Source organism: Symphalangus syndactylus, chromosome 14 (assembly GCF_028878055.3).
Source record: "Symphalangus syndactylus isolate Jambi chromosome 14, NHGRI_mSymSyn1-v2.1_pri, whole genome shotgun sequence".
Classification (NCBI taxonomy): Eukaryota; Metazoa; Chordata; class Mammalia; order Primates; family Hylobatidae; genus Symphalangus; species Symphalangus syndactylus.
Window position 1 is genome coordinate 56,006,782 of NC_072436.2, and position 13,624 is coordinate 56,020,405.

At 47.4% G+C, this 13,624-nt stretch overlaps 1 protein-coding gene across 1 annotated transcript in view; it reads right to left on the reverse strand.

The window, feature by feature from the left end:
* The window catches only part of LOC129461886 (fumarylacetoacetate hydrolase domain-containing protein 2B), an 83,939-nt gene that overhangs the window by 46,492 nt on the left and 23,823 nt on the right, over positions 1 to 13,624 (reverse strand). The gene's annotated exons all lie outside the window — the stretch shown is intronic.

Genomic DNA, 13,624 nt, shown 5'->3' on the forward strand with positions numbered 1-13,624 from the left:
TCCTTTCTTTCTTGTGCATATTTCATTTGGAATCTTCCCCAAGTAACCAAAGAAAATGCCATTTTCCCCACAAACCTGGCAGCCTTAATTCCCTTCTCCAGTGCCCATCCTGCCCACTGTGGCTGAGGTCATAGCTCTGGACTTTGAAATGCACAAATACAGTCAGAGGTCACCAGTTGTTTGATGATCTCTGATTAGAAAATAACTTGATACATAAGCAGGGTATGTATGGAAATAAAAAATTTGAAAAAAGAGAGAAAGAAAACTGGACACACAGATCAGGAGTTAGCTGTTTCCTTGTTGCTGCCACAAACCAACCCCTGTTTTGGCTCATGCCAACCACTGACACCTTTACAACCAAGGGTACAGTCACTTGGCCTGTGCTGTCCAGGGCAACAGCCACTGGCCACGTGTGGCTGATGAGCACTGGAAAGGAGCTCTGAAAAGTTGAGATGTGCTGTGAGTGTAAAATACACACTGAATTCTAAAGACTGGGGATAAAAAAGAATGTGAAATACCACATCAATATTGTATATTATTTTGTATATTAATGACACATTGAAATGATAGTATTTTGAATATATCGGGTTAAAATATATTATTGAAATTAATTTTACTGGTTCTGTTTCTTTCTTAATGTGGCCACTAGAAAACTTAAGATCCCCATTGCAGGGCACGTTGTATTTCTGTCATACACCGTTGCACTGGGCACCGCTCTGTCACTCCTGCCATGTGGAGTCCTGCCCTTGGAATGCTGTATTTTTTTCTTACTGCTGCTGTAACAAATTGTCCTCAGCTCAGTGGCTCAGAACAACACACATTTATTATTTTGCAGTTCTGGAGGTCAGACTCTGACCTGGGTGTCACTGGGCTACAGCCAAGGTGTCATCAGGGCTGCGTTCCTTTCTGGAGACTGTGGAGAGGAATCTCTTTCTATGCTTCTCTGAGCTGCCCACATGCCCTGGCTCACAGCCCCCTTCCATTTCCAAAGCCAGCAATTATTGTGAGGTTTTCTCACACTGCGCACCCTCACGCGGATTCGCCTACCTCCCTCTAGCACATCCCACCTGAATAATTCAGGATAATCTCCTGACATTGAGGTCAGCCGATTAGTAACCTTAACCCCATTTGAGCCCTTAACTTCTCCTTGCCATGTAACCTAACATATTCATGGGCTCCAGAAATCAGGACTTGTACATCTTCAGGGCCCCTCTTCAGCTGCCCACATGCCAGTGCCCTGTGCATGTGTTTTCTTGTTCTGTGCAAACTGGCCAGGTCCTAGAAATGACTGGTGTGGGGACACTTGCTTCATTTTCTCCCTTTTCTTGATTATAGTCCAGAGATCTGCTGGGGGATGGTGTGACCCCAAAGAAGCCGATTTCCTTCTTGAAGGGGGTGAGAAGAAGGGAGAATGTGACTTGACCAAGTCAATCAGCAAACAACCTTCCCTCCCAACAGGAGTTGATTTGTTCAGGAGGGGGCATGTGACAAAAACTGGGCCACTCAGAGCCCATCTAAGGACTTCACTGAAATGCTGACATAAAGCTGCCATTTGTGCCACAGGGGGAAAGCCAGCCTCAAACGAAACTGTCTCACAAAGAAACAGAGATGAATGACTTGTAGAGAACTGGAAACAGAAACAATATGAAACTTGCAGAGAAAATATTGCAAGTAAATGTTGAACCTCTGATCGAACCACGCCTAAGTCCCTTCTGGCTCTGACTTTTCAGTGAGGTTAATCCACATATTCTCTTTTTTGGCCAAGCCATTTGAATTGGATTTTCTGCTATTAGCAAAATAAAGATTTGTGATGACTTAGAGAGGGGTTAAATCCATCCTTGATCTGGACACATGAGAGTACCTAAAGCCTGTCCTCACCTAGCTGTCTCTTCCCACCGGTCTTTGAGGCACAGGTCCTAAAGGAATGCCCTGTCTCTCCTTCCCCCAGATCTCCAAGAGGACCCTCCTGCCTCTGCTTCTCTTCCTCCCCTGGAGTCAATTTTGTGGTGTGCTGGTCAGCCTCATCCAGCCCCTCTTTTCTGGGAACTGTTCTAACTCTATGGCTGGAGTGACTGGCAAAGAGACAGGTCTCCTGGCTCCATACCTGGTGGCCCATGCAGCTAGCTACCTAGTCCGCAGCCATTCTCCCCTTCCTCTCCCTCAAAGCCAAAAGTGGTTACACAACACAGTACAGCCCATGACAGGCATCTTCAGAGTGGGGCTTCCAGCACAGCTGCTGCCTTCCTGTTGGGCCTGGTGGCTCTTCACTGTACCTTTCCCCTTCCCTATATTCCTCCCTGGGGCACGAAGTTCTGCCTGTAGGCGTAGCAGCAGGTATTTGTGACCCTGAGTATGAAGGCACCTGATGAGGATGTCAACATAGGGAGCTGGAAGGACCCTGGTCCCCTATAGCCTCACCACAGCCCCAGCAGTGGGACCATCATGGATCCTGACCTTTGGGCTTCTCATTACTCAAGGAAAAGAAAAACCCCAAACCATGTTTGCTTAAGACCCTCTTGTCAGGTTTCTGAGTCTTTATTATTTGCAATTATAACTGATCATTTCCTATGTCCTCTGGGAATTTGGGTCATGGGTGGAGTTTTCTGGTGAGAAGGAGAAGGGCTCAGGGACTCTCTAATTTCATCATTTTGCCTAGGGTCCAGTTTCCTCTCAAGTTTGCAAGGACACATGGAAGGTCAGCAGAAACTTGGCCATCTCAGTGTCCTGGTGGGTGATGTTTACAAGGATTTCTTATCACAGAGGATGGGAACCCAAAGGAGAATGGCCGCCATAGGTGCCTTTCCTCTCCCTCCACTGCTCACAACAACTGAGCTCTGTGTCAGTTGGGCTGCAAGTAAAGAAAACTCAACTAATGGAGGCCTCATTGAACAGGAGCTCATTTTACTCACGTAACAAACCTATATGGTCCCAGGATTGTCTCACAGCCCAGTAAAGGCAAAGCATGGGGTTGACAAGTCCGAGATGTTCTTGATTTTCCCCCATTGCTGCAAGATGGCTCCTACAGCTCCAAACATCACATCCTCAATGGTGAATAAAGCTGATCGCCAACTGGGAAGAACCTCTGTCTCCTGGTGTGGTGAAGGCTGTTGGAGCATCTGCAGGAGTATCCAAACCCTGTGCTATTGGGGTAGTCCACGCCCTTCAAGCCAGTCATGACTTTCCTGTTTCCTCTGTCAAATACTGGCTAAGGATAGGTTTGTGATGCAATTCTGGCCAGTGAGACATGATGGAAGAGCTGCTGGGTGAAATTCTGGGAAAAGTTCCCTTACTCTTTAAAAGATGGATCCAGGAGAAGAGAGTCTCCTTTGCTGGGTGTTGTCATATCTGGAGGTGATGCCTGGAACTGTGGCAGCTGTCTTGTGATTATGAGGGAAGCTGGCCTGAAAACAGACTGTCCCATTCAAGAGGGCAGCATGGAAAGGTGGAATAAACCTGGGTCCCTGTTGGCTCCCTGCAGCACTGATCTAACCAGCCCTGAGCTGTCCTACCTCTGCACTGCTTGGCACAGGAGACACATCTTAATTGTTTAAGCCCTTTTGAGTTGGGTTTTCTATTCCTTGCAGCTGATAGCACTCTAACCAATCCACACATTTCCCTCTGCTCGATTTCCTGCTCCAGAGCGACAGGCACAGACCAGTACCGGGCAGCCCCACTCTGGGGGAAAATCAACAGTGCTTATTGTTGGCCGGCACAGTGGGAGCTCTGCCTCCCGTGGCAGGCTGGTCATTCCAAAACCACACTGCCTGCCACCGCCATAAAGAGGCCAACCTAGGCAATACCATTCAGGACATAGGCATGGGCAAGGACTTCATGTCTAAAACACCAAAAGCAATGGCAACAAAAGCCAAAATTGACAAATCGGATCTAATTAAACTAAAGAGCTTCTGCACAGCAAAAGAAACTACCATCAGAGTGAACAGGCAACCTACAGAATGGGAGAAAATTTTTGCAACCTACTCATCTGACAAAGGGCTAATATCCAGAATCTACAATGAACTCAAACAAATTTACAAGAAAAAACCAAACAACTCCATCAACAAGTGGGCAAAGGATATGAACAGACACTTCTCAAAAGAAGACATTTATGCAGCCAAAAAACACATGAAAAAAATGCTTATCATCACTGGCCATCAGAGAAATGCAAATCAAAACCACAATGAGATACCATCTCACACCAGTTAGAATGGCAATCAATAAAAAGTCAGGGAACAACAGGTGCTGGAGAGGATATGGAGAAATAGGAACATTTTTACACTGTTGGTGGGACTGTAAACTAGTTCAACCATTGTGGAAGTCAGTGTGGTGATTCCTCAGGGATCTAGAACTAGAAATACCATTTGACCCAGACATCCCATTACTGGGTATATACCCAAAGGATTATAAATCATGCTGCTATAAAGACACATGCACACGTATGTTTATAGTGGCACTATTCACAATAGCAAAGACTTGGAACCAACCTAAATGTCCAATGATGATAGACTGGATTAAGAAAATGTGGCACATATACACCATGGAATACTATGCAGCCATAAAAAATGATGAGTTCTTGTCCTTTATAGGGACATGGATGAAACTAGAAACCATCATTCTGAGCAAACTATCGCAAGGACAAAAAACCAAACACCACATGTTCTCACTCATAGGTGGGAATTGAACAATGAGAACACATGGACACAGGAAGGGAAACATCACATACCGGGGACTGTTGTGGGGTGGGTGGAGGAGGGAGGGATAGCATTAGGAGATATACCTAATGCTAAATGACGAGTTAATGGGTGCAGCACACCAACATGGCACATGGATACATATGTAACAAACCTGCACGTTGTGCACTTGTACCCTAAAACTTAAGGTATAATAATAATAAAATTTTAAAAAAAAGAAAGAAAAGAGGCCAGGACTGTGTTCAAAACCCCAGGCAGTGGGAGGAGTAGTTTGGGGGAGGTGTTGTGTGCATAAAGGAAGGTCATTTCCTGACCCTCAGAACCCACAGTGCCCTCAGCCCCACACAGCCCTACCCAGCCCAGCATCGCCCCCAGTGCCCTTTGAGACAGTGATGGCAGCCACCCACTGGCTGCTCCTGTGCCGGGCAGGGCAGGAAGGTTGGCAGTTAAGTGCTGGAGAACCCCGCAGGTCCTGGGGCTAGAGACAGCGTGGACATTCTGTCCTCTGCAGGCCGCCTGGTACAGGATGAAAACAGGCCGGCTCAGTACTTTCTTGGCAACTGATTATATAGATTTGTGTCCACATGAGCTCCCTCTTGCAATGATCCAGGCCCCCACGAGGGCTCTCCCCACAGTCATTTGTGTTGAGAATGCTCTGAGCCCTTGAGCCTCCTTTGTCTCTGGGAAAGGGACTTTCCAGAGAGATGCCTAAGGGCCTAGAGGGAGGCACTTCTGGAGGCATTTCCTAGAAGGAGGAAATGCTCCAGGGCTCTCCTCCATCCACTGATAGCCTTCAAGCTGAGTGAGTGGCAGCGAAGGTGACGCCTGAGCTGGGCAGCCATGGAACCTCACCTCCTGCTTTTCCAGATTTGTTCGCAAAGACATCTCTCCACGAGCTTGTGCTCGTGCCATGCCTATGCTGGAAGCCCTTGCTGTCTGCAGGTGGTGATGTGACCTGGGCCTGGCCCTGGGGATTAGTTCAGGCATGTCACTCTTTCTGGCCAAAAGGTACCAGCCTTGGGGCTTTTGTGGAAACCTCTGAGAAAGGGAGGTCCACAATTCTGGTTTCCTAGCTGGAGAGAATATGCCTGGCCCTGCTGGGTACCCTGTTTTTCACCCAAGGGAGTCAGCCCAAGCTTTTTAGTCCCTTGAGTCAATAAATTCTCTTCGTTAAAAAAAAAATCGATTTGAGCTGGGCTTTCTGTGGCTTACAGTGGAAACTCATTAGTAATATAAATGCAGATATCCCTCTTAGGCCAAATTAATCTCTCCTTTCTTGCTGTCTCTATAACACACACACCCGCTTCAGTGGCATTTACTGTTTCTTTCCCCACCTGCACGGGTGACCTCACCCACCGCTGCACAAAGGCCTGGACATCGCTGCCTCTACAGCCACCCCAGATTCAGGTGCCATTAATTTTACTTTCAAGTTGAGCTAAACTCCTCAGTGAATTATCATCAGTGGTCCGATAAAACCACTCGTTTTATTTATTCTTTTCTCTCCACCCTCCCTCCCATTCCCTTCCCCTGCATGGGCAACACACTCCCTGTAGATTCCCCCACCTCCTGCGCTGCTTTAAAAATCCTCTTTCAAAAGAGATACTGTCTTTATGTGTTTTTTAATTTCTGCAAATGGTAATGTTTGGGTCCCCATGTTGCTTCTTCCTTTTAAACTCAGCCCTGTGTTCAGACCCATCCATGTGGCTATGTGTGCCTTTCATCTCTCCTGGTGGGTGCATAATTCTCCATGGTGTGGACCATTCCCATTTTGCTTCTCCATTCTCCCCAGGGTAGACCCCTAGGGTGCCTCCCACAGCCCCCATCCCGACACGACCACAAAGAACTCTGCAGTGAATGTCTTGGTGTTCGATAAATCTGTGTCAATTTCTTTTACATCTCTACCTGGAAATGGAATAGCAGGGGTGTAAGGGATGCATACTATTGACCCAAATCCCTCCACAATGGTGGCTCTGGTCTACACTCCACAAGCAGTGCCCTCATCAACTTCCCCACTTCCCCACCCAACACAAACCCTTTTTATGTTGTTGTTTGTTTGTTTGTTTGTTTGTTTTAGGCAGGGTCTCACTTGTTGCCCTGGCTACTTACAGGTGCGATCATAGCTCACTGCAGCCCCAAACTCCTGGGCTCACGGGATCCTCTCACGTCAGCCTCCTGAGTAGCTGGGATGACAGGCATGTGCCACTGTGCCCAGCTCCAATACTTGTCTATTCCCAGATTAGTTTTGCTTAAAATATTGCATTAGTTTTCTACAGCTGCAGAACTAGTTAACACAAATTGTGTGGCTTAAAACACCATATATTTTTCATCTCCCATTTTCTGTGGGCGAGGATCCTGGGCTCAGCTTAGCTGGGTCCTCTGCTCAGGCTGTAATCAGGTGTTGGCCAACCTGCATTCTCATCAGAGGCTCCACTGGAGGAAGATCTGATTCCAGGCTGCCTCAGGCGCTGGCAGAATTCATCTCCCAGTGGTTGTAGAACTCAAGGAGACTTGCTTCTTCAAGGTCGGCAGGAGAGAGAATCTTATACATTTACATACTTTTTTAAAGGGCTCACCTGGTTAGATGCACCCTGGATGATATCCTTTTTGATTAACATAAAGTCAACTGATCAGGGACTTGAATTACATTGGCAAATTCCTTTCCCCTTTTCCATATGGCACATGATCATCTTTGTTAGAATCTGTTGATTAGAAGGAAGTTACAGGTTCTGCCCACACTTAACGGGAGAGGATTACAGAAGGGCTTGCCTATTGGGGTTCAGCTGAGAATTTTGCCTACCATGTATGTATAAGGTTGTATCTGGTTCAAATTGTAGTAAAACACACATAACGTAAAGTTTCCCATCTTAACCATTGTTAATTGTACACTTTAGTGGTATCAAATACATCCACATTGTTGTGCAACCATTACCACCATCCATCTCAAGACTCTACTTTTGTGAAACTGAAACACTGTGTCCAATTAGATACTAACTTCTCATTCCGTTTTTGCCCCAGCCCTTGGCAATCATTCTATTTTCTGTTTCTATGAATTTGATTATTCTAGGTATCACATGTAAGTGGAATCCTGTCTTTTTGTGACTGGCTTATTCCACTTAGCATAATGCCCTCAAGGTTCATCCACGGTGTAGCCTGTCACAGGATTCTCTCCCTTTCTAAGGCCGAATCATATTTTATTGCATATATAGACCACATTTTGTTCATGCATTCGTCCACCAATGGACACTTGCTTCCACCTTTTGGTTCCTGTGAATGCTGCTGCTAGGAACTTGGATATACAATATCTCTCTGACGTCGTGCTTTCAATCCTTTTGGGAATACATCCAGAAGTGGAAATTCTTGGTCATATGGTAATTCTATTTGAATTTATTTTTAGGAGTGGCCATGTCGTTGTCCACAGTGGTGGCACCATTTTACATACCCACCAGCAGTGCACAAAGGGTCTAATGTCTCACTCCTCACCAACACTTGGCATTTTCGGGTTTTCTTGACAGTAGCTATTCTAGTGGGTATGAAGTGCTATCTCACTGTAGTTTTCATCTGCATTTCCCTTATTCTGGGTGATGCTCAGCACCTTTTTGTGTGCTCATTGACCATCTGTATATCTTTTTTGGAGAACTATTTCCTCATATATCTTATTGTTATAATGTGTATTTCTGTACTAATGATCTTGGCCACTTCCTCATATGCATCCTGGCTTTCTTTTCTCCCCAAAACTGCCTGCTCATGTCCTTTGTCCATTTATTTTTCTTGTTAATTTTCAGGAGTTCCTTGTATATTGAGGCTACTAATCTCTTGTCAGTTTTAGACTGCATGTAACTTTTCTCATTTTGCCATGTGTCACTTGGAACAGATCTATTTGATTGTAACATCATGAAATCCCCTCCCCTTTTTCTGCCATATGGTTTCTGCTTTGAAATTTTGTCTAAGAAAACTTTTACATCCTTTGAGTCTCAGAGATGTTCCCCTATGTGTTTTGTTTTCTAGCGTGTTATAATCTGGTCATTCACGGTGGTCAATGTGAAAAAAAAATCCCATAAAAGGTAGATGCTCAGATGATCAATTAAAGAATCATTGATTTTAATGATTTAATCCATCATCTGAGCATCCATCTTACAAGGGATCACGTTGTTTTTCTCCATATAGTAAGAGTTTTTCCAACAAGAACAGCAACTCTTTCCCACTGACTTGTGATGCACCTTTTATCATAGATGAAATTTCCCTCTAACCAGGGATCTTCCCTCTCCATGCTGAGTTGTCTATTGGTTCACTGTCACCATACTGCTTAAGACAACAACAGCACCTTTAGAGTGTACCTGAGTATCTGGAAGAGCTTCCTGCCTACCCTCCTTTGGCTTAGGCATCTGTGGACCTTTATTCCTCCTCACATGATTCAGAGTGAGTTTCTAAAACTGGAATCTTTAATGGGACTACAGTGAAGTGATGGATGAATTGAGGGAGAACTGACATCTCCATATAGCAGGCCACCCATCCCAGGAGCAGGAGATGACTTTACTTGGGGAGTGTCTACACCCCCGTTCTACTCCCACCCACCAATTAGTCGGCAATGGATGGAGTTGCTCAATCGATGCTAGGGAGCAGATCTCCAGGGAGGAAGACAGAGTGGGCCTGGAATATTCTTCAGCACAACTGCTTCCATTCCCAGCCACGCCTGGCAAGAGGGAGGAAACATCCTGTCACAGAACCTGTGTTTTCTGGGTGGACGAAACCAGGTGTCCTGGAGGAAGCAGGTATGCTGGGAAGTTGGGGCAAGGGGCAAGGGGACACAGAGCAACAGAACTTCTGGCTTTCCCTAGCATGGGCCAACCCTCCTGGCCAGCATCGCGATGCGGCACTGGCTGCTTCCCCTCGTCCTGGGGGTTGGGAGGATTGATGTGCTTCATTCAGCCTGTCTACCTCATGACTTGACTGAGCTACACCTCAACATTGTGAAGTAAGTAGACAGATTATCATCCCCATTCAAGAGAAGGGGAGAAGTCATCTCCTGCTAAGGTCCACGGAGAAGGAAATTCACTCACCACCTGAAAAACATTTATCCAGAGCTCACAGTGCAGCAGCTTCCTGGCCCTGGCATGTGGCAGAGACCAGACAAATGGTCAAATGGATCCAGTCAGCATTAGACACCATGGTGGACATGTTGTTCTTGTCAGCCAGCACCATTCCCTGAGAAAACCAACCCCGTGCACTCCATTTCTCCTAAGCTGGTCAATCATGGCGCCCCCTCACCAAAGACAGGAAAGGGGGCAATGGTGTGGGTCCAGCCACCACATCAGGACATGCCACACCCTCTAGCCACAGGGATTGGTCGAGAGGGTAGGAGGACAATCCTTGCAGGAACAGAGTCTTCCCTGGGGTTTCATGTGTATTTTGGGGGACAGAAGTTTCTTTCTACTAAGGTTGATGAGGAGGGTGGATATAAGTCTTGGGTGGCTGGCAGTCACGTTTTTATAGAAAAGAGGCTACAGGAAGAACAAAACCAAGCAGAGACAAGCAGTATGGACACATGAGAACGAGAGGCCTTACAACGTTGCTTTAGCACTTAGGTCCAGCCATGCCTAGAGTTGACACATTCATACTTTCTCGTTATGTGAGCCAACCCACGATCTTGTAGCTTACATGCATTTGAGTTGGAATAAGTGGAAACAAAGAGTCCCACTGGACAGAGCCTCTACCAAGAAATCCAACTCTCTGCCCCCTCTACTGAACTTTCCCCTCAGGTTCCACCAGACTCTTTCAAGTTGGGGCTTATTTTGATCATAATTCCCCTTTTCTCAAATTGTCTTTGAATCCAGATTCTGTCAGTAAGTACCCTTTATTCCTTATTGGTTTATGACATCTGCTAGAAGGCCAAGCCTGCCTTCTGTGTCATCCCCCAAGTTGGAGGACAGAGCACTGTAGCATGCAGCACCCTCCTCCCTCAGGTTGTCAGCCCTTGAATCTCTCACGCTGTCCCTGGTCTTCACAGAATCTCAGATCCCCAGTATTAGAAAGGATCTTGGGTTCCCCACTCACTCCATCCCAGCCTCTTGGCTCGAGTTTTCATCTACAGAGGTGGTGCCAACCTTGGCCAGAGGAAAGTGGCCTGTGTGGTGAGTGTCTGTTGGCAGCTTCCCAGCATCAATGTTCCCATTCTCCTGCCACTAGCACCCATATTCGACTTCTCCATTCTAGGCTGCCATTTGCTGCAATGCTTAGCAAGACGTTATGGAAGGTTCTGGTATAACAGAAGGGATGTACAACATAGAGTACCACCAATGGTTACCTCTGGAGGTGGCTGTGCTCAGAGCACCTGGGCCTGGGAGGGAAAGGGGTGTCTCAGAAAGAGACATATCTCCTCCATTAATCAGGGTTCCTCAGAGATTGGCATTTGAATCACTGGATCGAGTAAGGAATATTCACCTTCACCCCATGGGGGTAGACACCATCCAATCGGCTGAGGGCCTTGATAGAACAAAAGGCAACGGAAAAGTGAATTTCCTCATAACCCTAACTAATGGAGGAGACATGCCTCCCTCTGAGGCACCCCTTTCCCTCCCAGGCCCAGGTGTTCTGAGCACAGCCACCTTCAGGGGTAACCATTGGTGGTGTCTATGTTGTAGATCCCTATTATTCCAGAATCTTCCATAATGTCTTGTTCAACATTGCAGCAGACCACAGCATAGAATGGAGAAACAGAACCAAGAGCATAGGTAGGGGGATGGGAATTGGCTCCCGTGATTATGGAAGTTGAAAAGCCCCACCATACGCCTTCTGCAAGCTAGAGAACCAGAGAAGCTGGTGGCGTAGCTCAGCCCAAGTTTGAAGGCCTGAGCACCTGTGGGTGGGGGTGCTGCTGGTCCAAGTTATAGAACCCAAAGCCTGGATCTTATGTCCAAGGATAGGAGAAGATGGCTGTCCCAGCTGCAGAGGTGAGAGAGAGAAAGAGAGAGCGCCTGCACGCAAATTCATTTTCCTCTGCCTTTTTTCTATCAAGGCCCTCAACCGACTGAATGGTGTCTGCCCTCACTGGGTGAAGGTGAATATTCCTTACTCAGTCCACTGATTCAAATGCCAATCTCTTCCAGAAACACCCTCACAGATATACCCAGAAATAATGCCTTACCAGTTTTCTGGGTATCTGGGTATCCCAGTCAAGCTGACACCTAAAATTAAACATCACATCTCCTCTTCTCAGCCCCCCAGTGGTCCCTGGACAGACGGGCGAGAGCCCCTCTACCCATTCTAATGCCAGCCCAAGTCCTTTTCTCCAGGTGATATACAGGAGAAAGGACTGTCAGTGCCTTCAGGGAACACCTGCCCCCAGCCACAGGGAGGACCTTTGTCCCTCTGGGCACAGGCAGTCAGTTATGTGCGTCAGGATATTCTGGGTAGTGCGTTCTGGCATGAGTCCAGGATGGGGCTCACCAAGTCCACTCCAGGTTGGGCAGAGCCCAGCTCAAATCAGTTTCTGTTTCTCTCAGGGTCGGGTCAGTCACAATCAGTGTGTATGGCAGCTGGCCTACAGGTCTTGCTGCATCGCAGCTCTGCCTCTCCTGCAAACTGCTTGAAGGAGTAAGAGCACACTGAGTCCTCGGTGGCCCAATCTGGGTCTGAGAGGGATGATTCTTTTCAAATATCCAAATTGCAGCAAACAACCACCACCACTACAACAAAATACATTTCTTCCAAAGAAGCAGCACATCTGACAGCTGAACTCTGAGATGCCAGGCCTCGTCTCTACAGTCAGTCCATGCAATCTTCTAGTCTAAATTCTCTGCCTTGGGGCTACTTCTCAGCAGGAGAACTCCTTAAGAGGTGGGGGCCTGTTCACAATCACAACACTCAACTGCCTGTACAGATGGTGTTCCCAGAACTAAGGGGCGTCAGCCCTCGGTAAATTCAAGTCTGCACTCTTAGGAGGTAACTTACAACTTCGAAATGAAAGTCTGTATTTTTCATTTTTCAGCATCAGAGTCTCAGGATCTCGATGTGGACAGGCACCCTGATACAAAAGAAAGGTAAGATGGGGTACAAAATGGATTCTGCAGGTACCGGGAGGACGTTGCAAATCCCAGTGAAGGTGAGTGGATGCACACACAGCCTGGATAGACAAGAAACGGCACAAAGGGAGAGAAAGGCTACATCCCGGAGGGGCAGGGTGTGGGAGTCACATCAGGGCTGGTGAGTCAGAGACGAGGGAGGATGTGAACACGTTCTGTGCTCTCTTGGGCCCCGCCAGGCTCATGTGTGGCTCTGCTCCGGCACACGTGTGTCACATGCTCTGGAACTGTGGAATCCTCTAGCATGTCAGGCTGGCTCATTCCATGGGGGCAGGAACAGAGAGCACAGTCATTCGCACGTTCATCTGTTCTATACTGCTTGCCTCCCACTGGCTGGTCTCCTGCTGGGTGCTGGGAACACAGTTACAACATGAATGAACCCATAAGGTCTTTGTGCACGCGGAGCTTAGGGCTGAGACAGGTCTTAATCAAACAACCACACGAGTGAACACACTGGCCGCAGGCCCAGCGGATATCTCAGCACCTCGCGGCTGCGGGAGGTCCCCGACTGTGGTCTAGGCTTCACATTAACAAAGGAAATGACCCTGGGAGGCCTGACTTGTTTTTCATGACTGCAACTGTCTCTGGATTATCTTCTCTCCTTCCTAATTGTCCTCAATTCAGAATTTTGCTAGACCTTGAACAAGAAGTAGCCCCAAGACCCAGCTTGGAGGAGCGTGAGCCCTGGGATAACCTCTTTAATCAGAATCTGGCCTGAGTCCCTGCTCGAAGCTCGAGCACCTGGGGCCTCGCGGCCGCCTGGACTACTCACCTCGCACCGCGGGCCAAGGCTGACTGGGAAGTGGGGCAAACCCCACCCAAAGCACAGACCACGTGGCCACATACAGTAGCACGCAG